Consider the following 27,723-nt stretch of genomic DNA (forward strand, 5'->3'; position numbering starts at 1 on the left):
TACTTTGTATTGGTGTCTAATAAGGAAGTGGATGCTGAGAAAATATCAGTAGAAGCGGAGATAGTAGAGGTAATGGTTGTGGTGAAAATAGTTAGGAAGGATGTACTGGAAGGGCTGGCTATGCTTAGAGTGGATAAGTTGCCTGGTCTGTATGGCTTGCATCTGAGCTTGCTAAAGGAAGTGGGAATAGAAATAGTGGAAGGGCTTGCCATAATCTTCCAATCTTCCTTCGATACTGGGGAGGTGTCAGAGGATTGGAGAGTTGCATACGTGACATCCTTATTCAAGAAAGCATGTAAGGACATTCCTAATATCAACAAACTAGTCAGTTTAACATCAGCAGTGGGTAAGGTTTTAGAAACAATAATCAGGGGAAAAAATCAACAGACACTTGAAGAGGTTTGAATTAACTAAGGAGAGCCAGCATGAATTTGTAAAAGGCAGAATGATATTGATTATCCTAATTGAATTTTTTGATGAAGTAACAGACAAGATTGATGAAGAAGGCAATGAATGTTGTCTATATGGATCTTAAGAAGGTGTTTGACAATGTACTACATAAAAGTCTGGTTAATAAATTGGGGCTCATGGAATAGGAGTGTCAGCTTGGATTAAAAAAATTGGCTTAAGGACAGAAAATAGCGAGACATGGTAAATGGTTGTTTTTCAGACTGGAGGATGGTGGACAATGCTGTTCCCCAAGGTTCAGTGCTAGGATCAGTGCTTTTGTGATATATATAAAATACTTGGATATTGGAATACAGAGTAAAATTTCAAAATTTACCAATAATACCAAACTTGGAGGTATGGCAGACAGTGAGGATGATACCAATTGACTGCAACAGGTTAGCAAAATGGGCAGACAAGTGGCAAATGAAATTTGATATAGAAAAGTATGAGGTGATGCATTTTGGCAAAAGGGTTAGGGAGAGGCAATATAAACTAAATGGCACAGTTCTAAAGAGTATGCAGAGATACAGCGACCTGGGTGTTCATGTGCATAGATCTTTGAAAGTAGCAGGACATATTGAGTGTAGTTAGCAAAGCATATGGGATCTTGGGTTTCATAAATAGAGGTATAGAGCACAAAAGCAGGGAGGTTATGCTAAACCTTTATAAAGCTCTGGTTGGCTACAACTGGAGTTTTATGTCCAGTTCTAGTCACCACACTTCAGGAAGGATGTGAGGGTCCTTGAGAGGATGCAAAGGAGATTTACCAGAATGGTTTTAGGGATGAGAGATTTTAACTAGAAGGTTAGGCTGGAGAAGCTAGGGTTGTTCTCTTTGGAGTAAAGGAGATTGAGGGGAAATTTGATTAAAGTTGTTGAAACCTCAGTGAGAACGCTAATGTTAAATCACAAGATATGAACTCCCCAGACCAATTTAAAGAATTACCCGACAAGATTTCATGTTGAAAGACTTTTAGTATAACAACTAAATTAAAAATCACCATTAGCTAAATGGTACTTTGTCAGTAGCTAATACTCTAAATTACAGAGAAAGGTATTTTCTTCATTTATTGAAACACTTGACAACCTCACACCACATTTATACGTTACACAGTCCTCCTTGAAGTGAAATCTTTGCAGCTAAAAGTGTCAAACTCCTCCCAGTTGCAATGGGTTGGATCTCCCAGACATTCTCAAAGTCAATGTCTTCTTTAGAATTAGAATTAGAACATTAGAATTAGAACATTACAGCGCAGTACAGGCCCTTCGGCCCTCGATGTTGCGCCGACCTGTGAAACCATCTGACCTACACTATTCCATTCTCATCCATATGTCTATCCAATGACCACTTAAATGCCCTTTACTAACTTCTTCGGAGCACTTTCAACCTGGACTTCCATGAATAGAACAATCTCCGGTGAACCTGTTAGTCTTTTCCTTCTGCGCAAACCTCAACTTTCAAATTACGTTCAAGTCTTTGCAGCCTTTTATTGGATCAACACTTTGAAAGCAGGTGTTCCCTCTCTCTCTTCCTTCTGAGGCGGCCACCACTAATCGTTGTCTTCTGGTCTTCCTTTCAGCCTGAAGATTTCTCAAAGGCTGTAAAATTTATCCAGAAACAAAAGGTCAATAGTCATTTCTTTCTTTTCAATATGCAGAGCCCACCAGTCTGGCCACAGCTGAACCACCTGGGCCTTTCTTTGTTTCCAGGTGTCGACGAGTGCAATTCGCATTTGCATTTTCAGAGCCACAGGCTCCTTGTTTACGAATTGACAATCTGGGAAAGTGAAACTCATTGTCCATCAGACGTTATAATCTTGCATTCTCTGCTTTTCAAAAAGGTCTTTGATCTGTCCTCCTTGTTGCTCTGGTAATCAAGATTCCTGTCATGTCTTGATGCAGACTTGGTGTGAGGTTACATGTTTCCTCTGACTCCATCTTACACTACATGAAAAATCACAGTTTTTTAAAACATAATAATATTACAAAGTCCAGTGTTCATAATACCTCACCCTAAAAATAGAAGATTTATTACCATAATAATGATTTTTTCTACGACATTATCAATATATAACATTGTAAATATTCCCATTATTAACATTCTACACTTTACATAGGTGACAACAATATTTTATATCCCTGAGTTGTTTTCCTCCATTATATCCTTTCTTTTAATTCTGGATACAGCATCGGCAATTACGTTGTTCTTTCCTGTTGCATGTACAGTTTTTAGGGTAAATGGTTGTAACATTAAGCTTCACTGAAATAATCTGGTGTTCTTTGTGTTGAACGTCGCTAAAAACCTTAATGGATTATGATCAGTATAAACGGTTATTTCCCCTTGGCCATTATTGCCATATACTTCAAAATATTGAAGAGCCAATGCAAGACCTAAAGCATCCTTTTCAATAGCAGAGTACTTCTTTTGGTACTTATGTAGTTTTTGAAAGAAATGACTGACTGGTTGTGCAATACCACCATCATCATCCTGGAGTAACACTGCTCCTTTTCCTACATCACTGGCATCAATTGCCCTTTAAAGGGCTTGCTAAAATTTGGTGCCGCCAGGGATGAGTTCATTTATTAAAATGGCCTTTAATTTTTCAAATGCCATTTGACAGGATTCTGTCCACTGGACCTTCACACCAATTTTTAACAAATTCATCAGAGGGGTAACTGCTGTACTGAAGTTGGAAACAAACTTCTGGTAGAACCCACACATTCCTAGGAATCGTAGTATGTCCTTTTTTGTCTTGGGGGCTGGAAAGTCTATTATTGCCTGAACCTTAGCCTTAGCTTCTCTGGGCAACATTTGACCTTGGCCCACAACATGTCTTGGCAAATGTGCTCTTTATTAGCAAATTGGCTTTCTCTAACTTGTAAACAGAGCCTTTAAGTGTTTAATATGATCTTCTCAGGTGTCACTGTATACCAACAGATCATCAGTGTACACAACACAATTGTTTAGTCCATCAATCACCTGGTTAGTCAATCTTTGAAACGTGGCTGGTGCATTTTTTATACTGAACAGCATGACCTTACACAGAAATAGGCCATCTGGAGTCATGAAAGTTTGCTTTGGTACCAGCAGAATTGGAGAACTCCAGCTACTTTGACTGGGTTCAATTATATCATTCTTTAGCATATATTGAACCTCTTATCTGACCTGAGCCAATTTATCAGGATTGAGTTGATAAGGGTTCTGTTTAATAGGTGTCCCTGTCCCTACATCAACCCCATGAATAGCCAGAGGAATTCTACATGGCTTATCTACATATAATGCTTTAAACTCTTCTAACAGATCAGTTGTGTCCATTTTATGTTGTTCAGAAAGATAGTGTAGAGCTGTATCTAAATTTTCTAACACTTCAGTGTTTGTCAGTTGCACCGCAGGGGATTCAATCTGAGAGTTCTCAGTCTCTGCCCCTTCATTCAGCTCATTGAAAGCAACACTCTCCTTAACCTCCTTCTTTATCATTTGACATACATTTACTGGCTGACAAGATTCATGGTCATAGTATCTTTTCAACATATTCATGTGACACACCTTTTGACTTTCTGTCTGTCTGGGCATGCTAACCAAATAGTTCACCTCACTGAGTTTCCTCTTAACGAAGTAATATCCACTGAACCTAGCTTTCAATGGTTCCCAAGGCAAAGGCAACAAAACTAGCACCTTGTCTCTGGGTTGAAAACTACATTCTATCTGCTTGGGTTTTCATCACTTGCTGAGAATTCTCTGGATACCTCACAAGCTTTTGTGAGTCTCTTTTGAAACTCTGACACTTAATCTAAGAGAGTAGTTTCCTCTTCCTATGCTAAAAATCTCTCCTTAATGGGTTTAAGGAGACCCCTAACCTCATGCCCAGAGACCAATTCAAATGGACTGAAACCAGTGGACTCATTTGATGTGTCCCTGGTGCTAAATAATAATGATATCTCCTGATCCAAATCATGAGGATACTTAAAATAATAGGCCTTAATCATTATTTATTTATTTTGTTTCATGGCATGTGGGCATCACTGGCAATGCCAGCATTTGTTGTCCATCCCTAATTGCCCTTGAGAAGGTAGTAGTGAGCTGCCTTCTTGAACTGCTGCAATCCATCTGGTGTGGGTATACCCACATGCTGTTAGGGAGGGAGCTCCAGGATTTTGATCCGACGACAGCGAAGGAACAGCAATATATTTCGAAGTCAGGATGGAGTGTGGCTTAGAGGGGAACTTGCAGATGGTGGTTCTCCCGTGAGTCCGCTGCCGTTGTCCTTCTAGGTGGAAGAGGTCGCAAGCTTGGAAGGTGCTGTTGAAAAAACGTGCTGAATTGCTACAGTGCATCGTTTATATGGTGCACACCGCTGCCACTGTGCATCGGTAGTGGAGGGTGTGAATAGTTAAGGTGGTAGATGGGGCGTCGATCAAGCAGGCTGCTTTGTCCTGGTGTCAAACTTCCTGAGTGTTGTTGGAGCTACACTCATCCAGGCAAGTGGAGAGTATACCATCACACTGCTGACTTGTGCCTTGTAGATGGCTGACAGGTTTTGGGGAGATAGGAGGTGAGTTGCCACAAAATTCCCAGCCTCTGACCTACTCTTGTAGCAATAGCATTTATATGGCTGCTCCAATTCAGTTTCTGGTCAATGGTATCCCCCAGGATGTTGATAATAGGGATTCAGCAATGGTAATGCTGTTGAATGTCAAGGGGAGATGAGTGGATTCTCTCTTGTTGGAGATGTACATTGCCTGGCATTTTGTGGTGCAAATGTTATTTGCCACTTATCAGCCCAAGCCTGAATGTTGTGCAGGTTTTGCTGCATATGGACACTGACTGATTCAGTATCTGAGGAGTTGTGAATGGTATTGAATATAATCATCAACGAACACCTTCACTTATGATGGAGGGAAGGTTTTGGTGATACCTTTCCAAAGCACCTTGCGACTCGGGTGATAAGCGAACACTTTGAGTTGTTTCAATTCCAAATTACACACGACTTCTTGAAATACCCCTAACATGAAATGTGACCCCTGGACCAACTGAATTTCTTTTGGCAATCCATATTGAGTGAAAAACTAAATTAACCCCTGAATCACAACTTTAGCTGTGATCTTTTTCAAAGATATTGCCTCTGGAAATCGAGTGGACAGATCCATGATGGTTAGGAGAAAGCTGTGACCTGACTTAGTTGTGGGTATGGGTCTGACACAATCCACAAGAACCCTATGAAATGGTTCATCAAAAGCAGGTATCAGTATTAATGAAACAAAAACAAGAAATGCTGGAATCACTCAGCAGGTCTGGCAGCATCTGTGGAAAGATATGTTGAATATTCTCACTAAAACACTTAGAAATAAAATTGTCCAACTTTCTGTCAGCCAGTCACATTTGTAGCAATTTTTTCAAAGGACCCAAAGTACATTTCAACTCCTTTCTCAACAAATTTAGGCACTAAGCGAATATTCCTTACCAAATCAAAACCCAGGAGATAAATTGGATTCAACTTTGCTGCTACCCCCGTTCATGTAAACTAAGTTTTTTTTTGTTCAGTGTAAATTTCCCGGCTTCTCTTTCTTTTTGTGCCTCTCTTTTTCTTTCACTTTGAATTCAAGCTTCCACATTTCAAGTTGTAATTGTCTGTCCCTTTCTCTTTCTTTTTTGTCAAGTTCCAATCGCCTCATTCCTAACTGAATTCTAGCTAACTCAATCTGAGAGCTACCAGGATCACTCTTTTCCTCCTCAAGGTTAAAATACCAAGCAAACACTTCAATAATTTCTCCCTTTTTATCTTTTGATTTTAAACCAACCTCCACTTGCTCTGCTATAGCTATAAATGCATCCACTGTTAACTGTGGTAAATCATGGAGAGTCAAATCTTCTCTCTCTGCAAAGGCTTGAGTGTTAAAAGTAGACGTGGTGACTTTTATTTATGAGTATAGCAAAAGGAATTGTGAAATCTTGTTTGTTTAAATTCTCGCAAAATCCAATGCACCCATTTTATAGTCTCTGAATTTGTTACCCGGACAAGTCCCCAATTTGTTATGACCTCAGTGAGACTGTTCACGGTAAAACACAAGATATGAACTCCCCAGACCAATTTAAGGAATTACCAGACAAGATTTCACTTTGAAAGACTTATAACAACTAAACTAAAAGTCACCATTAGCTAAATGGTAATTTGTAAGTAGCTAATACTCTAAATTACAGAGAAAGGTATTTTCTTCACTTATTGATATAGTTGACAACCTCACACCACATTTATATGTTACAAAGTCCTCTTGCAGTGAAATCTTTACAACTAAAAGTGCCAAATTCCTCCCAGTTGCAATGGGTTGGATCTCCCAGACATTCTCAAAGTCAATGTCTTCTTTACTAACTTCTTCAGAGCACTTTCGAGCTGGACATCCATGAATAAGACAATCTCTGGTGACCCTGTTAGTCTTTTCCTTCTCCATAAACCTCAACTTTCAGATCAGGTTCAGGTCTTTGCAGCCTTTCACTGTATTAGTGTTTCGAGAGCAGGTGTTCCCTCTCTTTCTTCCTTCTGAGGGTACCACCACTGGTTGTTGTCTTCTGGTCTTCCTTACAGCCTGCAGTTTTCTCAAAGTCATGTGAATTTATCCAGAAACAAAAGGTCAATAGTCTTTTTCTCAATATGCAGAGCCCACCAGACTGGCTACAGCCAAGCCACTGGGGCCTTGCTTTGTTTCCAGGAGTTAACGAGTGCAATTCGCAGATGCATTTTCAGAGCCACTGGTTCCTTGTTTGCGATCTGAGAGTTTGGGAAAGTGAAACCCGTTGTCCGTGGTGTTATAATCTTGCATTCTCTGCTTTTCAAAGGAGTCTTTGATCTGTCCTTGTTGTTGTCCTGTTAACTAAGATTCTTGTTTTGTCTTTAAGCAGACTTGGTGTGAGGTCACATGTTTCCTCTAACTCCATCTTACACTACATTATAAATCACAGTTTTTTAAAAATATAATCATGCTACAAACTTCAGCATTCATAACAAGGTGTACAAGATTATGGCAGGTTTAGAGAAGGCAGACCAAGAAAAGCTATTCCCACTAGCTGAAGGTTCAAGAACTAGGGGACACAGATTTAAGGTTTTGGGTGAAAGATGCAAGGGGGATGTGAGGCAGAACATTTTTTTGCAACGTGTGTTAATGACTTGGAAGTCACTGCCTATGAGGGTGGTGGAAGCGGAGACAATGAATGATTTCAAAAGCTAATTGGATGCGCACTTGAGGGAAATAAACTTGCAGGGCTACGAGGATAGTGCAGGGGAATGGGACTGATTGGATTGCTCTACAGAAAGCCCGCATGGACTCGAAAGGCCGTAAATGACTCTATAACTATGACACTGTCACAAACTCCCTGGTGAACCCAAGCTTCTCATGTACTGCTCTTCCACCATACCCCCACATATCTGACTCTCTTTCAGTGTGCCTGTTACCTTAATAGTACCTGCTGTGCATCTGTTATACCCCATGTGTGTCAGATACCATATCTTCTTCTTCCTACTCCACTGCAACATATATATAATAGTCGTTTGGTAGTATAGAACTTGAGTATTGCTGAAAACAGAGATGTTTTGTTGAAGCTTTTCATCTTGTACTCATCAGGACAATTCACAAGAATACCAATGTAAGGGAAAATAACAAATTTATACTGGCACAATATGTGTACATGTTCTTTCTGTCTGCAAATAAAAGGGCCCTGTATATTAATATATGTAGCTTCCAGTATGTGCAAATGCGTCACCCTGCAAACCCGACTGACTGGACAACATTTGCTAAATAATCCTCAGTGTGCTAAGAATTACGCTGACAACCAATTTAAGATTGTCCTTCGGGCTCACAGTGTGGCACATTGGCATGTACTGGAAGCTGGTTCATTCCTCAGAGCAATGCCTTGACCAATCAGAGTCAAGCTGCCTGCTTTAAATTTCAAACAAAGCTTGGCAGTTAACTGTCAATCACCATAAACTGGTGCATTCTCCATGGCAACACCTCCACCAATCAGAGTCCACTTGCAAACCAACCAGCACTGTCATCTCATATTGTATAATTTATTTAGAAATACAGCACTTTATCAGTGCTGTATCTCTAAATCTAAAAAAATCTAAAAACAGGCCCTTCTGCCCACTGAGTCTGTGCCAACCATCAACCACCCATTTATACTAATCCTACATTAATCCCATATTCCTACCACATCCCCTCAATACCACTACCACCTATCTATAATGGCCAATTTACCAATCAACCTGCAAGTCTTTGGCTGTGGGAGGAAACCGGAACACCCGGTAAAAACCCACACGGTCATAGGAAGAACTTGCAAACTCCACACAGGCAGTACCCAGAATTGAACCCGGGTCGCTGGAGCTGTGAGGCTGCAGTGCTAACCGCTGCACCGCTGTGCCACCCACAAACTGGTTACTTTCCCTTACTTACTTTCCCTTCTTGCGAGTTGTCCTGATGAGTGCAAGACAAAAAGCTTCGACAAAACGTCTCTGTTTTCAGCAATATACATATAAGAGGCGTCAACAACCAAGCTCTCTAACAGATATCTCCTTTGTCCTACTGACTTCTATTATTGTTGTGGTGATCATTTGAAATTTCCCTGTTAAGTAAAACAAAAAATGTCTCTATATTTTTATTTTTAGCTTCTTTGGTGCTATTTTAAAAGCTTCTCCTTTGAATAACTCACTAAATTCAGGTCTGAATATTCGTGAAATACTCACTTTTTGATTTGGCTGATCAACTGTAATGTGTTCAGTGAGAGAATCATTATTAACTTTATAAGGTCTGTAACCAGCAAAAAAAGAGTTTTGTTACCCCCACTTCTCTGTAATGATTGTTTTTCCATTTGTGGAGTGATAGCAGTTCTTAGAAATAGTGCTTTCTAGGAAAACAGGCATATTAGAATTAGGAGTAGGCCATTCAGCCCCTCGAACCAGTTCTGCCATTCAATTACATCATGGCTGATCTGCACCTCTGGTCCTTTTGCCTGCCTTTGCTTATATTTTAGATCTAACAAACACCTATCTACTTTAGTCTAGAAAGCTTCAATTAACCCAGAATCCACAACCTTTCAGGAGAAAAAGTTGTGGATTTCCACTACCCTTTGTATGACATATTGCTGCTTGATTTTACTTTGGAATGGCCCAGCTCTAATTTTAAGATTATTTCCATTTGTTCATTTATTCATCATCACTCCACTTTTTACTCACATCCACTCTTTGCTAAAGTAGTGAATAGAAGAAAATACAGATCAGTAAAGTGAGCTTTACTGTTTAGCTGGCTATAGTACACCCGACCTGGGAGTGCTTGGTACTGACATGGAAAACAAAAGTGGGGAAAGTATGCTATGATCATTCTTGCAAGAATGAGCTAACATCTCAGTTTGATGACTGGGGAAAAAATCACCCAAACATATCAATGTAAAAAAAAATGAAAGAATGAAAAAGACAGTCAAAATATATTGCTCTGCAAATAGCTCCATATGAGTAACAAGAAGCACTTATTCCAATCCATTTTTTACGAAAATGTAGCCTATAAGTGTATTAAATGTAGTAATAACATTAAATAGCCTGAAATGCTTGTATTTTATTAAATATTTCTGTAATTTATGGATGTAATTCATCCTTAGAGCTGTCAATTCCTTATAATAAATGTATCTATCTGTATCTAACTATTATCTGTGTGATCTAATTTTTCCTGTAATATTTTACTACTATGATTCAGCACATTAGTTTCCTTTTACATAAAAGAAAATTTATGCTTCAGAATAAGAAAACAAACACAATCCTCTGGCCCTTAAAGGCTTTTATGTTGAATGCAGTTTTTAATCTTGTTAAATGTCATTTATTAAAGTGTCCTTTTTTAAAAAGTCACTTGGCTCTTTTATTGCTGATTTGTTTATGTTTACTTCCACAGAAATGGACAATGTTGATTAAAGTGCTCTTCTGTTCTTCGATCGGTGAAATTCCCCAGAATTCTCTTCCCAGCCGACTGTTTCATCCATTGCAATCTGTATTTAAGGGCCTGATATCATTAGGAATCTTTGCATAAATGAATGAATTTTTTTTAACAGCAGATTTGCCCGATTAAAATTGAGTCTGACCAAGATTAAAATATGCTTAATTCCAAAAAGAAACCAAACAGATTCAATAAGTCCTCAGTCAGCTTTACTATTATTAAGATGGCTGCTAATGTGCATAACTAATGTAATCAATATATTTTTAGAACAGGACTAGTTGGCTCACAAGGCTGAAATTTCTGCTTATGTATAATCCTGGATTGCAAACATCTGACTGCACTCATTACAAATAACAGGAGGCTTGAGGCTTGTCCCTATAGAATGCTGGACAGTCTTTTACATCGTGAGAACTGTCAGGGAAAGGTGAATAGAACATCAGGCAGGGTCATACATAGAACATAGAACATAGAACATTACAGCACAGTACAGGCCCTTCAGCCCTCGATGTTGCGCCGACCTGTGAAACCATCTGACCTACACTATTCCATTTTCATCCATATGTCTATCCAATGACCACTTAAATGCCCTTAAAGTTGGCGAGTCTACTACTGTTGCAGGCAGGGCATTCCACGCCCTACTACTCTCTGTGTAAAGAAACTACCTCTGACATCTGTCCTATATCTATCACCCCTCAACTTAAAGCTATGTCCCCTCGTGTTTGCCATCACCATCCGAGGAAAAAGGCTCTCACTATCCACCCTGTCCAGCCCTCTGATTATCTTATATGTCTCTATTAAGTCACCTCTTCTCCTCCTTCTCTCTAACGAAAACAACCTCAAGTCCCTCAGCCTTTCCTCGTAAGACCTTCCCTCCATACCAGGCAACATCCTAGTAAATCTCCTCTGCACCTTTTCCAAAGCTTCCACATCCTTCCTATAATGCGGTGACCAGAACTGCACGCAATACTCCAGGTGCGGCCGCACCAGAGTTCTGTACAGCTGCAGCATGACCTCGTGGCTCCTAAACTCGATCCCCCTACTAATAAAAGCTAACACACCATATGCCTTCTTAGCAGCTCTATTAACCTGGGTGGCAACTTTCAGGGATTTATGTACCTGGACACCAAGATCTCTCTGCTCATCTACACTACCAAGAATCTTCCCATTAGCCCAGTATTCTGCAATCCTGTTACTCCTTCCGAAGTGAATCACCTCACACTTTTCCGCATTAAACTCCATTTGCCATCTCTCAGCCCAGCTCTGCAGCCTATCTATGTCCCTCTGTACCCTACAACATCCTTCGGCCCTATCCACAACTCCACCGACCTTCGTGTCATCCGCAAATTTACTAACCCACCCTTCTACACCCTCATCCAGGTCATTTATAAAAATGACAAACAGCAGTGGCCCCAAAACAGATCCTTGCGGTACACCACTAGAAACTATACTCCAGGATGAACATTTATCATCAACCACCACCCTCTGTCTTCGTTCAGCTAGCCAATTTCTGATCCAAAGCACTAATTCACCTTCAATCCCATACTTCTGTATTTTCTGCAATAGCCTACCGTGGGGAACTTTATCAAACGCCTTATTGAAATCCATATAGAACACATCCACGGCTTTACCCTCATCCACCTGTTTGGTCACCTTGTCAAAAAACTCAATAAGGTTTGTGAGGCACGACCTACTCTTCACAAAACCGTGCTGACTATCTCTAATGAACTTATTCTTTTCAAGATGATTATAAATCCTATCTCTTATAACCTTTTCCAACATTTTACCCACAACCGAAGTAAGGCTCACAGGTCTATAATTACCAGGGCTGTCTTTACTCCCCTTCTTGAACAAGGGGACAACATTTGCTATCCTCCAGTCTTCCGGCACTATTCCTGTCGACAATGACGACATAAAAATCAAGGACAAAGGCTCTGCAATCTCCTCCCTGGCTTCCCAGAGAATCCTAGGATAAATCCCATCTGGCCCAGGGGACTTATCTATTTTCACACTTTCCAAAATTGCTAACACCTCCTCCTTGTGAACCTCAATCCCATCTAGCCTAGTAGTCTGTATCTCAGTATTCTCCTCGACAACATTTTCTTTCTCCACTGTAAATACTGACGAAAAATATTCATTTAACACTTCCCCTATCTCCTCCGATTCCACACACAACTTCCCACTACTATCCTTGATTGGCCCTAACCTATCTCTAGTCATTCTTTTATTCCTGATATACCTATAGAAAGCCTTAGGGTTTTCTTTGATCCTATCCGCCAATGACTTCTCGTGTCCTCTCCTTGCTCTTCTTATCTCTCCCTTTAGATCCTTCCTGGCTAGCTTGTAACTCTCAAGCGCCCTAACTGAGCCTTCACGTCTCATCCTAACATAAGCCTTCTTCTTCCTCTTGACAAGCTCTTCAACTTCTTTAGTAAACCACGGCTCCCTCGCCCAACAACTTCCTCCCTGCCTGACAGGTACATACTTATCAAGGACACGCAGTAGCTGCTCCTTGAAGAAGCTCCACATTTCGATTGTGCCCATCCCCTGCAGTTTCCTTCCCCATCCTACGCATCCTAAATCTTGCCTAATCGCATCATAATTTCCTTTACCCCAGCTATAATTCTTGCCCTGTTGTATATGCCTGTCCCTGCCCATCGCTAAGGTAAACCTAACCGAATTGTGATCACTATCACCAAAGTGCTCACCAACTTCTAAATCTAACACCTGGCCGGGTTCATTACCCAGTACCAAATCCAATGTGGCATCGCCCCTGGTTGGCCTGTCTACATACTGTGTCAAAAAACCCTCCTGCACACACTGGACAAAAACAGACCCATCTAAAGTACTCGAACTATAGTATTTCCAGTCAATATTTGGAAAGTTAAAGTCCCCCATAACCACTACCCTGTTACTCTCGCTCCTGTCAAGAATCATCTTTGCTATCCTTTCCTCTACATCTCTGGAACTATTTGGAGGTCTATAGAAAACTCCCAACAGGGTGACCTCTCCTCTCCTGTTTCTAACCTCGGCCCAGACTACCTCAGTAGACGAGTCCTCAAACGTCCTTTCTGCCGCTGTAATACTTTCCTTGATTAACAATACATTCAATCTGTGGTCATTATTGAGCTAAAATACTTGAACAGAGGCAACAGTAGGGACACTAAAATTGGTGATAGTATCCTTGGCATAAGGTGGGGAATAATTGCTGAGAGTTTCTATTCCTGATTATAATACAGTGACTCTTGGTGAAAAGTGGTGTCAAGCAAGGACAGGTAACACTCAGTATTTTGGAGTCATTGGCTGGAATTTTACGGCCCCCAAACGAGCGGGTTGGTGGCAGGTTGGTGGGGGGGAGCATAAAATTGAGTTCAAGGCGGGAGGCAGTTCCTGACCCCCTCCCGCCCCAGCTGCAATTTTACACAGGGTGGCAGCGAGAAACGGCCCTCCCACTCCAGGTCAATCAAGGCCCTTACGTGGCCAATTAACTGGCACTTAAGGGCCTCCTTCCTCCGCCGCGGGTATTTTATCCTCAGTGGCCAGACAGCAAAGGCCTCAAGAACCCTGCCTGATAAATTGGTAAAATCAGGCAGCCTTCTTGTGGGCTGGAGGGTGAGGGCCCTCCTGATTGGACACCCTGTGCTCCATGAAGGGCAGCCCCTGAAGCCCCAATCGCCCCGAACACATATTCCACAACTCCCCCCACAACCGACCCATCTTGCCACGTGGAGGTCTGGCCGATTGTTGCCGGCAAGATCCTAAAAACTTCCTTTTTTCTGGGGCCATCCTTCCTGTTGTCTGATGGCTGGGTTCCCAGCAGTGGCTACCACTCCCGGTGATGCTGCTGGGACTAAGAGCTGCCAGCCCGCTGATTGGCTGGCAGCTCCATTAGGTGGGATTTCCTGCCTCAAGGAGGTGGAAGTCTCACCCAAGACCAATTAAGGGCCTGGGGAGTGAAAAATTCCGGCCTCGTTCCCAAGACCCGCCAGAGGCGGGCTTGCTACCGACCTTTCGGCCAGTGGACAGTGCCTCCCGCCCAACGTAAAAATCCGGCCATAGAATCATAATGGCACAGAAGGAGGTCATTCGCTCCATTGGATCTATTTTTCAATTTTCCAACTACTGCCATCACTGTGATCAAACAGCCTTCTGACACTGGCACACCATCCTGACTTAGAACTATCTTGCCATTGCTTCACAGTCGCTGGATCAAAATCCTGGAACTCCCTTCCTAACAGCACTGCGGGTGTCCCTACCTCACATGGACTGCAGCAGTTCAAGACAGCAGCTCACCACCACCTTCTCAAGGGCAATGAGGGATCCACAATAAATGCTGGCCTAGCCTACGACACCCGCATCCCATGAACAAATAAGAAAAACTCAGATCTTGAAATTCCTGGGGTCCCAACATCCACCCATATTGAGCCAGGAGCTTGGAACAGACTACACTCAAATTAGGCCCTGCTTAGATTGGCTCTTTAAATTTTACAAAGTGGGACTGTGGGCAGATCCTCTGGGGCAATTCCCAAGTTATCTTGGGAATTCCATGCTTTACACACTCCATAGGCCTCAATGAAACTAAAGTTAGCGTGATTCCTACAGAGGGGCTTTACAAGGGAGTGATAATCAAGCCCAGAGAGTAATGGTTATCATCCCCATAAGCCTGCTTGCTCCTTTGGGAGTACAAGGTGTGAGGAGAATGATTTTCTTCACAGCCTTGCCAGACCTCCTCTTTGCCTTTTGACCAGTATGGTGAAACTTCATTATTCTGGCCAGTATTTTGGGAAAGGAGTTATTGAAGTACTCTTATAGGCATGAAGCATCCGGCCTGGCTGTGTAAATGACCCTGTCCCTGTAACTTGGGCTTTTGCTAAGGCTAAAGGAGAAATTCTAGAATCTCTCATCAGGCTCTTCAACTCCCTTTAAATCCTCAATTACTTCTTCAGGGGCTGCATCAGCATTGGAATTTCATGCTCTGACAGTGTTGGGATCCCTCTTGGCCACAATAATCTTCCCAATTGCCCACTCCCTACATAAATAATCAAACCTGAACCAGGGGACTCGATCAGGGTCATGGAAGTAGCAGGGAAGCAATCAGAAATCTGACCCCACTGCAAAAAAGGAGAATCCAGCCCACAGTTTCAAGACAATTGTTTTGAATGCTCACCTTATATTAGACGGAGCAGGACATGAATCCATAGACTGACATTTTCCATGGGTCTGGCTGGGAGTGGTGCCAGGCCCTGGTTTGTAATGCAGTAGTGTTATATTACAGGTTATGCCAATACCAGTATGAATTGTTCGCTCAATTTGAAGTACATGTATCACATTTTCATTAATAACCACAAGGTTACTTTTCTTTTAACATTATTTTTTAAACTCAGATGTTTGACTTATTTCACTGCATGGTATAATTACTGCAGACAGAATGTAGCTATTGCATTTCAACAATTTTACCTAAGGCAATGCAATAATGGTGGGAAGATAAACCAGCTCACAGAACAGTGATTTAAAATAGTATATTGTGATCTAATGAAGAAACAAAACCACATTAATCAAGAACTGTCAAGGTGCAGGTGTTTCTCCAATTACACGTAAAATACACCAAACCTTTTCTTAGGCCTAAGCGACCAAACACATCTTCCTCTCCCTTCCCCTGTTTACGGTTTACTGAAGGACTGCCTTCAGTACAGGTTTGATAATGGAACTTTATTTAACATTCTGATAAACTACTAGTCAGTTTAAAAAAAGTGTGTTATTTTGTTATTATTTGGGTAGCAAAGCAAAGTGAAAATTCAGATCTGCCCAAGTTCACTCACTCATAGTCCAAAGAGCCACACTCCTCACTCAACTGGGGGGCGAGAGCTGCCCGTGCGTCCAGAGGAGAGAGTGTCAGTCTTGCCCAGTTGAGGCCCAGGCCAATTTAAATACCTGTCCTTCAGTTAAATATACCAGGCCTGACTGCCCCCCAAACCCAGCATCAATAATGTCAGGTCTACAAGCAGGGAAGCAGACAAGCACAGCAGGAGATCGCTGCTGGGGACTAAAATATAGTCGGGGTCGAATGACATCATCAGACTGCAACATTTAAACTTCAATGACGCCTCACCTGCCTGATGCGAGGGTTGCGCTGGCTTTCGAAAACGCACCTGTTAAAATGGCACTCAGTGTGTGTCCAGTGGAGATCGGATGATTAAGTTCATGCAAGACTTTTAACCCCATGCACATCCTGTTCTCATTGGTGCAGGATGTTAAAATCAAGACTTTATCGACTTTTGTCAGAATAAACAAGGAAAAAAGACTTACATTTATCGAGCAATTTATCGCATCTCTTCGTTAATAGTTCTTTGCCTCTGGATCCGAAGACTGTGGGTTGATACCTTCATTTTGGACTAGCATGCAATCTAGATTGACACTTGCATGCAGTACTGAAGAAGTGCTGTATTGCTGGAAAGCACTTCACCTGCAATGAATTGCTTTTGATGAGTTTTACCCAGGCAAATGCAGTAGCCATGTTGCAAGCTATGATCTTACAAACAACAGTGATTTGAATGATCAGTTAAGCTATTTTAATTTGGTAACAGTGTTTGGAGGAGGAATGTTGGCCAGAACATCGAGAGAACTATGATTTCGAATGGAATATTAAATAATACAGGAGAAAGGAGATTTAAGTAGTTAAGCTCAGTTGAATAGCTCGCATTGGTACTTGCTGACTGGCCTCCTTCCATGCTGAATATTCCATGGTTTGCCTATTCTTCTTCATAGCTTTTATATCCATCTGAATCAGCAGATAGGCCCTCAGTTAACATCTCATCAGCTAGATGGCACTCCCAAGAATCCAGCACTTGTTCAGTGCAACATTGAAGTGTTAGAGGGCACAATTGGACAGGCCCCAAAAATGAGTGTGAGGCTCCTGATGTGGGATTACCCCAAGCCATTACTGTCAATGCAGGCAATACACAAACGTTATGCTGCCTGCCAATTTAAATGATTGTCGTGTGCACTAGTGCTGAGTAGCTGTTGGGTGGTTGCATGTCTAAGTAGGGGGTGTAAAATCATGAGAGGTTAGCACAAGTTAAAACCAGCCTACACTACTTAAAGGGGAAATGCATTGTGGCTGAGGCAGGTGCTAGAAGTCATTCTAAAAGTGACTTTGACATGGTGAATACTCAGTAAAGGCACAAAATGGCAAAGAGCAGCCAATGCTGCACTGGAGATGTTAGTGAAGCAGGTGAAGAGGAGGAGAGAGAGAGAGGTGATCTATCCATAGGGGCCAGGAGGTCCTCCAAACAAACTTTGTGAAGGCAGTGGGACTAGATAGTCATGGTGGTCAATGCTAGGAGCCTAGCCCCGAGGACCTGGATGGAGTGCTGCAAAAATTGCAGTGAACTCACATGAGTGGTAATGGTCAGGGAATGCATCTTCAAATGCCATATCCCATCAACTGCGCCAATAGCCTCACACACTGCTCAATTCACCACACACCTATCACTCACCTACCAACAATCTATTTCAATCAAGACTGGTTCCTAACATTCGTAGGTTCACCAAACCATCAAACACATTGCACCACATTCACTGACACATTTCCCTCTCTCTTGCAGGGCAAGTTGGCACATAACCAGAGGTAGTAGGAGTTAACTGGTGGAGGACAGGCACAGCTGCGTTTCCTTACCCCGATGGAGGAGATGGTGATTGCCATCATTGGAGTGACCATTGGTGAGGACATGGGCAGCAGTGGGGCTGAAGACATCAGTGGTTTCCTTACAACTAACCATCCTTCTCACATCCAACTTCCCCATCATCCTACATTCTCTTCTGATTTACAATTTGCAGATGGTGTAAACATGCACTTGGCTCTTTTCCACTCCACTCTCCACAGCCCTACCTCTGCACCTTTATCCTTTTAAATACCCAAGAACTGTCATCTGTCCAGACAGTGGTAGAAGAGCAAAAGGTGGAAGAGCAGCAAGACGTTGATGAAGAAGAAACACTATCAATTGCTCATACACTTGCAGCCACTAGGTCAGATACTGACACTACATATAATTTAAAGGATAGCTTCAGGTCCCAATCTACCCGTGATGAGACACAGGACACAAATGGCCTGCAGCCAGGGCAGACCGTAATGATAGCTCTGTTGCCAGCATGCCAGAGGGTGAGGTTGCACATGAGTTCTGCTGCAGAGCACTCAGATGAGGACTTCGATGGGGCAGCCTATGGAAGAAGGCTGATGGGTTGCATGATGAAATGCTTGGTGCATTGGGATGCCAACCAGAAAGCCTATGTTCAATGTCAAGGAGCATGGGAGGATTCTGGCACCAACTTGGCACAGACAACAAATTCAAGCACTCGCTCATTCTGACTAGCCTCATCAGTTACGAAGTGCATGCATGTGCCATCGCTGGCAAACATGGCATTGGTCACCTGGGAGATGCACTCATGGGCTGCAAATTGCGAGATTCTACAAATATCACCAGCAGAACCCTGGAAAGAGCTGCAGGAGGTGAAGAAATTCAGGTCTGTGATGACCTTGATGGCTACTAGCAATGTGTGTTCACCTGATACACTTGGCTGGAGGTCTTCTTCCAGGAGGCTGCAAATGACAACAATGAGCTGATGGGAAGCTCTGAGCTTCCCAAGGTACTGGTGCTCAATCATGTCCAGGAAGCTTATCTTCTGCCAAAAATTCTGTGCCGGGGCTATCGCCTCCTGCAAGCTGGAGCTCTGCGCTCATCCCCTCTGTCCTGTGGAGCAGCAGGTGTTAGCGGAGAAGGCTGCTGCTGCTCCTGCTGGTTCTGCTCCTACTTCTATTGGTGTTGCTGCCACTGCTTCCCTTGTTCCCCATCAGAGGTCCAAAGTAAAGTTGCATAAGCGGTTCCCATGTTGATCTGAACGTTGACAGCTGGAAAGTGCAGATCAAAGGCAACAAGCTTCAAGGTAGCAGAAATGATCTCCAAAGCCCTGGAAATCACCTCCAAAGCAGTAAAAGCACACTCTCAGACCAAGTCCTGTGAGCAAAATCCTCTCACTTAGGCAAGGAAGTGTGTGTCTGATCTCAGCACATCTCTTGCTGGTCAGTTGCTCAGCCCCGTCAAATCCCATTCTTCTCTCATCCTGTTTTTCTGGCGAGCTTCAGGAAGCCCAGAAAATCTGTGCCACACTGTTAAATTCAGAACCCTGGGTTGTGATAGCAGCTTATGATATTTTACATATTTAGCCAGAAGACCCACTTGTCTCATCGGGGATTCCAGCATGCTGCAGTTCGCGCCTGGGTTAAAGGAGGAAGCTGAAAGGCTCCTGCTGGATTCCTGGTGGCCCAACAGTTTCAGAACTGCTGCCCACAAGAAACCCACCCACCATGACAGGTTAGATCTTCCCCCATTATTTCAGGTCAATGATGAAAGGTCATCTCCACAGATACTGTCTGACCTGCTGAGTATTTCCAGCATTTTCTGTTTCTAATTTCAAATTTTGAACATCCTCAGTATTTTGCTTTTGTAGTTACTGCATGATATAATGTGTATGGTCACATGCCTTCTGAACATTGAGGGAATGAAATCCCTTTCAGTTGTGATACATCTCAGAGTTGACATACAGTTCTCGCATAGCAATGTGTGTACTGTCAATGGCACCCTACACCATGGGAAAGCCTGCCATCCTTGCAAAGCAACATACTCACTCTGCCTGCTTCTCTCTGGCAAGAGAGAATGAAATGTTTTCAGCTGTCTTGGAATACAGAGCCTTAGTGACTACGCTTATGTCACAGAGGACAGTGAACTGGGAGCTGTTGCAAATATCCCCTGCTCCAACCTGAAAGGAGCCTGCTGCATAAAAGTTCATGACCACCATCCCCTCCACAGCCACTGGCAAGCATCCTTTCCCTGCTCTGAGATTGCAGTTGTGGCTGCAACATTTAATAGATTTCAATGAGGGCGTACTTAGAGAAGCACAGACATCTAACTCACTGTTAACCGTGAGGTTCGAGAAACCGAGAATTGCTCTCTGAACACCCTTGGGTGAATATGACCTCCTGCTGAGAGCCCTTGTCCTCCTCCTCCTCCTCCTCTTCTTCCAACTCCTTTTCTTCCTCTGCAGCTTGCCCTGCTCTCCCTGCCCTCTGTTCATTCTCCCTGTCATGCTGTAGTCCAAGGGAAAGTCATACGACTGCACCCTATTTCTGGTTTGAGCAGAAGCTTTGAAGTCAGGACAAAGTCCTTCAGCACATGCCACATAGGGACATAGGAAGATAGGAACAGGAGTAAGCCATTTAGCTCTTCAATCCTGTTTTGCCATTCAATGAGACCATGGCTGATCCACGAGCTAACTCCATATCACTTAGTACCTCTGATTAACAAAAATCTATCAATTTCAGTTTTGAATTTAACAACGTATCTAGCATCAGTTGGCATTTGCAGAAGGAAGTTCAAAACATCTACTACCCTTTTTGTACAGAAGTGTTTAAAGCCTGGCTACCCAACCCGAACCCGTCCAAACCCAACTACATGTGTCGGCCTTGGGTCGGGTCGGGTCTGTATTCTGTGTCCATCATTCAGGCTCGGGTCACCTCGGGCTGGACTGTGGTGTTTTGTTTCATATTGTTTTTGTTTCAATCTATGATTTTTTTCTGCTGCAATAATATGTTTGTTATTTTCGGGTCGGAGCGGGCATCTAAAAAAATTAAAGGACTTGGGTCTGGGTCGGGTTCGGGTTGGCTGTTGTCGGGTTGGGTTTTAATTTTATACCCGAGCCAGGCTTTAGAAGTGTTCCCAATTTTCATTCCTGAAAGGTCTGGCTCTAATTTTTAGAATATTCCCCCTAGTTCTAGACTTCACAACCAGTGGAAATAGTCTCTCTCCATCGACTGTATTGGCTTAATTTCAGGGGTCAGGGGTCCCGAAGCCAGGCCTAAAAGATGAGGGGAACCTTGCCTCGGCCCTTTGGAGACTCTCCCATAGCTCAATTACTGGTGCTCGGGCAATTAGCTGCCTGGCGCCATGGTCCCCATCCCTTTAAGGATGGGAATCCTGCCTTCAAGAGCTGCTGGCCAATAAGAGGGCCAGCAGCTCAGTTATATTGGCAGCGCCACCTGGAGCATTGGCCCAAAGCCAGTACTACAAGAGGTCCAGGACCAGGACCATTGTTCTAGCCTTGGACCCCAGCTAAGCGTGGTGAGGTCACCGGGACCAGTCCAGCAAGCCCCAGTGATGGGGGTGGGGTGAGGGTGGTCGTTGAGGGTGAGGGGGAGTGGGAGGTGGTGGTTTCATGGAGTAGCGGCCTTTGTCGCTGGGGGCCGTCCCTGGGCCACAGATTGCCCGCAGAGGAGGCCCCCATTCAAGCCCACAAGGAGGCCACCTCCTCACGTAGCAGAGGCCTCCCTCCACCACCCCCTCCCAACCCCCGGAACTGGTAAAATATGAGTGGCGGTGGCAAGAGACCCCTAAGTGGCTACTTAAGGGCCTCATTTGGCCTCTGGGCTGAAAGGCCATCTTCGACCTTTTTCGCCCCCTATGGAAAGGGCACTCCACCTGCTGCCTTCTGCTGCTATTTTATGCGAACCCCCGCCTCCTTTCCTGTCCCTCGGGGGCCCATAAAATTCCAGCCTATCTGTTCCTCTTCATATCTTGAATACATCAATCAAATCTCCCTTTAACATTCTAAATTCCAGGGAATATAACCCTAGTTTGTGTAATCTTTCCTTATAATTTAACCCTTGAAGTCCAGGTATCATTCTAGTAAATCTTTGCTACACTCCCTCCAAGGCCAGTATATCGTTGCTAAGGTGTGGTGTTCAGAACTCTTCACCATACTCCAGGTGTGGTCTAGCCAGGGTTTTGTATATGTGAAGCATGACGTCTACCCCCTTGTATTCTAGGCCTCTATATATATCAGCCAGAATTCCATTAGCCTTTTTGATTATTTTCTGTACCTGTTCATGACATTTTAAGGTCTATGTAATTGGACCCCCCCCCCCCCCCACCAAGTCTCTTTGGACCTCCACTATTTCTAGCTTTTCACCATTTAGAAAGTACCCTATTCTATCCTTTTTAGGTTTAAAATGGGATTCCCTCACATTTGCCTACATTGAAATTCATTTGCCACAGTTTTTCCCTTTCACTTAATCTTTCAATATCCTTTTTGTAATTTTATGCCTCTATATACATTGCTTACAATGACACCTATCTTTGTGTTGTTGGCAAATTTGGATATGTATCTTTCTATCCCATCATCTATCAATTCCCTATCGATTTTAACAATGTTAAAGAACTCTGAAAACCGGCAAACATTTCTACAATCACAGCAACAGCCATTAGTAATCAATCAGCAACTATCCTGTAAGTAGTTGATGACCCCTTTATGTAGTTCTAGTGGGGGTTCTTTCTGCTGCTGAACGCATGTTCAGCTGTGTATTTTTAAGAGAGAACGTTAGCTGGAATGTTGAGCTCCAAAATAGCAACGCTGGTGTCAAATCAGCATTTACACTGATTGTCGTCACAATCTGTCAGCTGTGCATGCCCTCACCAAAATGGCATCTGACATGATTTGCACACCGTGAATGCCATTTTGCAGCCAAAACAGCACTCATAGCACCGAAAAACCATGCACTTAGAGCCAAATTTTGCAGCCTCAATCTGAGATAGTATGCACAAATCTTGAGGTGTGTGTTTGATCCCACAACCTCCTGACTTAGAAGCAAGAGCACTATCAACAGAGTAAAACTGACAACCAGTATTCAGTAATTTTTAAATTGTTATTAAATCATTTCTGACGTAAGGCTGCCACAAACTGAGAAACTTTTTTTTTTGTTAGAGTTGTAGACAATGCTTACTTGTTTTGACTCACTGAGGTCTGCAGTTCATAAAAACAGTTAGTCTAATTAAAATGAAGCTGCAGCCAGTGGCCATTTGCAGATACCATATACTGCAAGGTTGCACTGTGGTCTATTGTAAAGCTGCTAAAGTCAGCTATTAATCCATTCATTTTAAAGTCCTGTATTCCAGCTAATTACAAGGTTCATAATTGTTGGTTTGCTGTATGTACTGGGTGTGTTCATTATTTCTGTGCACTGTAATTATCCTGTTACTTCACTTGGCACCCTGCTTTGTTGAACAGCTACTGCTCACAAAAGCACTAGGGAGTTTATTAAAATGAAAGCTGCAAACCAAATTTTCTTCCACCTTGCACAAGAAGATCAGTTCAGGTGATACCAATCTATTAATTTACTGGCTTGCTGAATGACTGCTGTTTGCAGCTAAAATTGCAAAAGGAAAAGTATTTTAGGTTATTTTATTCTGGTGGAATTGCTACCATTTGTATCCTAGGTCAATCAGTTCCCAGAACAGGGTCAGTTAATGCTCCAAAGACTTAACTCTGTGACAGCGTGAATTTCTATTTCTGTTACACCAGAGCAGTGGAAATATAGTGAAATGACTCAAAAACAGTTTTCCTGTCACCAGCAATTGGTCATGAGGCCTTAAAATAAAATTCATTTATATTCTTGGCATAACACACACTCCAATCATCTTCCCACAATCAAAGAGCATCAGGGACTAACCAATGAGCAAGAGCCTCTCAGTATTCCACCTCCTTCTTAACTCTCTTGGAAACTTCACATTATTCAAACTCAGTGTCCAATAAATCACCTATGCCAACTGCTTCCTTTCGCCTAAGCTCTCTACCTTGCTGCACTGTCAAGGATTAACATCACCCAAGTGTGCTGAATTGACCTAACTTAAAATCCACCTCCTTGCCAAAGGTTTTCCTGCCCTGCTACCATTGAAGCCCTTAAGTGGGCAATGAATTCCCAATTAAGGGCCTCATCCCACGCTGCTGGAATTAGCCCAGTAGCAGATGGGCATGTCGCTGCACAGGGAGCATGCCAAGCAAACCTATGCAGGTTACTTACTGGCTCTGGGGTGGTGGGGGTGGGGGTGGTGTGGGGTCCCTTGTTAAAGGTTTCTTAGTGCCTGAATGAGGGACCTGGCATCAGGAAAGGGGGGCCAGCTGAGAGCCACCTCCCTGCCCTTGTTGCCGACCCCCTACAATCCCAACCCCGTAACCCTATCTGCTGGGACTTATCTGTGGCCGGGTTCCAGGCCTTGGTTGAGTGCTCTACCAGCAGTAGCCACTGCCTCTGTGGTAGCCCTGCTCAGTTAAAGAGCTGCAGGCCTCTGATTGGCCCTTGATCCTGGGGAAAGCTTACTGCTGACTGCTTAAGTGCCTAATTGGCACTTGATTTGGTGGGCCTTCCCCAGATGTGGCGACACAGCACTCTCGTTGGCACTTCTGTCGGTGGTCAAGACCCCTATCGCCAAGACAAAATCCCAGCCATTGCTACAAAGTAAATTCTTCTTCCCTCATATATAATTTGTTATGAAGGCATTATTAATTAGTTCTGCTACTTGTGCAGGGAAATCTTTTCCTCTCTGTTTGTTCTCACTGGCAATCTCCTGGATGCCTATTCGGTAATTTTTCATGGAACAACTGATTAATACAGGAAGTTGATGAGTAATGCTTAATAGACTATTATTAGTCAATGTTCTTTCTGGTCTTGCATGTTGATCATTGTTTAAATAATGTAATACCATTCTGACTCAGAAATCTAGACCAGCATATAATTATGGACGATCTGATCCAATTGGCATATAAAAAACAGAATTCTTTCTCCCAGTCCCCAACTCAGCACTTGTCTTCCTTAGCCATGCACTAACCCCGATCAAGAAGTTAGGGTTAGGGAAGCATCTCTCAGACCTCTGCAACCAAACTGTAGTGCCTGTGGAAAGTGTGACAGCCATACCTGAGCACGTTAAACATGAGGGACAAATGAGAAACAGTTTATGAGTTTTACTATGAACATTCAAACAACTGTGTTACAAGGTAACAGAATGTAGATGAAGGAAGGCTAATCTGGCCCATCTTTCTAAAAAATGCCGTGCATTCCCGATCCTCCATCACAGCATCCAAAAATGTCTCAATAATTTGAATATTTGCCTTTCCCACTCTACCAAAAGCTTTCCATGTGTTGATCACTCATTTTATAAAAACTTCTTGACTGTCTTAAATTTGCTGTTTTTATTCTATGCAAACTATGAGACTTGAGTATTGGGAATTGGTGGTGCCAGCATGGGTCTCATATAGTAAAAATGAGATCACCCCCTCCGTCACATCATTTGAAGACAGAGAGGCCCAAGCTTCTCCAATCTTTCATAATTATTCAGACCTCTAATGTTAGGAATTAGTGTTGTGGCTCTTTTCTGCACAACCACCAGTACTTGACTGCTGCCTTGTGCCTAGATTAGAACTGCAGAGAGCATGTATAAAGTGGTCTATAGAGCTTAATCATGAACCATGGATACTTCTACTTGTTGTCCACTGTTTCAGCTAACAACTCAGCATTTTATTTGCTTTGCTGATTGCTACTCTCGTAACTGAACATGTTCCGTATCAATGGTACCAAATCTACTAATACCTATCTAAAATTCATTTTTTTTGTTTTAACACCATTAATTGAGTATTTATGCCATCTTTTTTCCTTTATATCATACACATTGCTTGCCTGCAGTATAGTACTACCCAATCACATATTTTGTCTAATTTATTGTAGTTTTCTGGGTTCCATGTTCAACAGCCTCTCCAAATTGCTGTTATGTGCAAATGCGACCAGTTTGCATTGAACTCGTGAATCCAAGCCATTAATAAAAAGTAGAAAGATTAGCTGATCCAACACTAATCCTTGGAGTACTTCTCTTAACACTTCTGCTCACCTAGTATTACTGCCCTGACAAGAGCTCACTGCTTCTTAACCTTCAGCTAATATCTTATCTAGTCTACATTTTACTTAAATCCCCTCTGCTTTAAACGAAAGTAGCACATCATGTGGAAATTTATCAAGAGCAGTTTGGAAATCTAGGTGCATTACATTGTAGAGCTGGCTTGTCATTTTCTCAAGTAAGTCAGGATGGTTGGTTAGGCAGGATATTCTCTCTAATTCATGTTGGATGTAACTTATATTATTATAATAGAGGAGATCTTCAAATTTACTCTTGATCATCAATTCCATAATTTTACCCAGTATTTATGTTAAAATGATGGGCCTGCATTTTCATTTCAAATGGAAAGATCCATTTGAAGTTATTTTTAAATGGATGTTTGGTAGGCACTACTATTCTATGGCAATCAAATGTCATATATGTCTTTGAAGGAAAAGAAAGTTTGGAGGACTGGCTCTTTGGACATTCAAACTATACCATATAACGATGGCTGAATTCCTGTACCCCAGACTGCATTAAGAAAGGTACTAAAACAACAGCCTCAATACTTATGGAGAGGCAGCGAGGCTGTGTTGAAGAGCTGCCTTGTAGGGAAAGCCGGCAAGGCCAGGGATGTGGAGGTTCTGCTGAATTTAACAGCAGGACCTTATAATTTTTTTCTTCCATCTACCACTTGGCAGCTGGACGAATTGACGGGCTAGCCAGCTGTCAGGTGGGAAAACCAACAGCCCTTGGAGACGGACTCTGACAATCTGGAGGGGTGAGGAAGTGAGAGATTGGGCCTTGGGGCAGAGGTTGGCCAGTGTGGGAAGGACAGAGCGGGAGATCAGGGCTGTCGACGGGGTCGGATGGAGAGTGAAGATCACGAGTCAGAGGAAGGGAGAGATCAGGGCTTGAGAAGTAAGGAGGCCATCGGAAGGTAGTTAGAGATCAAACCAAGTTGTTGGGGGAGGAGAAAAAGTTTGCGATCAGTAAAGGGATGGCCAAAGATTTTCTTGAGGGACTGAGGCAGCACTTTTCCCCTGCCTGGCCCACGAGGAGTGCTGTAAAAGGCCTTCTTGAGTTGGCAATTCCTGCCACCCTTTTATTGCCAGGTTTCCTAAGTCGTAGCAAACCCTCAAAGCAGCAGTTAAATTTAAACCAGGTTCCCAATTGTACTATTGGAGCCTGATTAATATATGTTCATTAAGTGTCCAGCCTTTGGAGGACAGAACACTCACAATCCACAAAACCCACTGTCCTATTTCAGAAAACTAGGTGGTAACTTAAAGAACTGGAACCAATCTTTATACACTTTTAGAAGTATTTATTTACAGAGCTGCACCTTACAAGCATACACTTCCTAACTTTACAACCACAGTTATAGTCTGCATCTATTTATAAGGGCACAAGTGAATCACCAGTTAGTGCCCACCACCTGCATACAATTAAATACAATTAATACACAATTAATACCCACCAGCATAAAAATGGCAACGTGTGTTTACGTGACAAGTTGGGCACATGTTTCCCATTTTAAAATTAGATCGATGGTAAAT

Source organism: Heterodontus francisci, chromosome 2 (assembly GCF_036365525.1).
Source record: "Heterodontus francisci isolate sHetFra1 chromosome 2, sHetFra1.hap1, whole genome shotgun sequence".
Lineage (NCBI taxonomy): Eukaryota > Metazoa > Chordata > Chondrichthyes > Heterodontiformes > Heterodontidae > Heterodontus > Heterodontus francisci.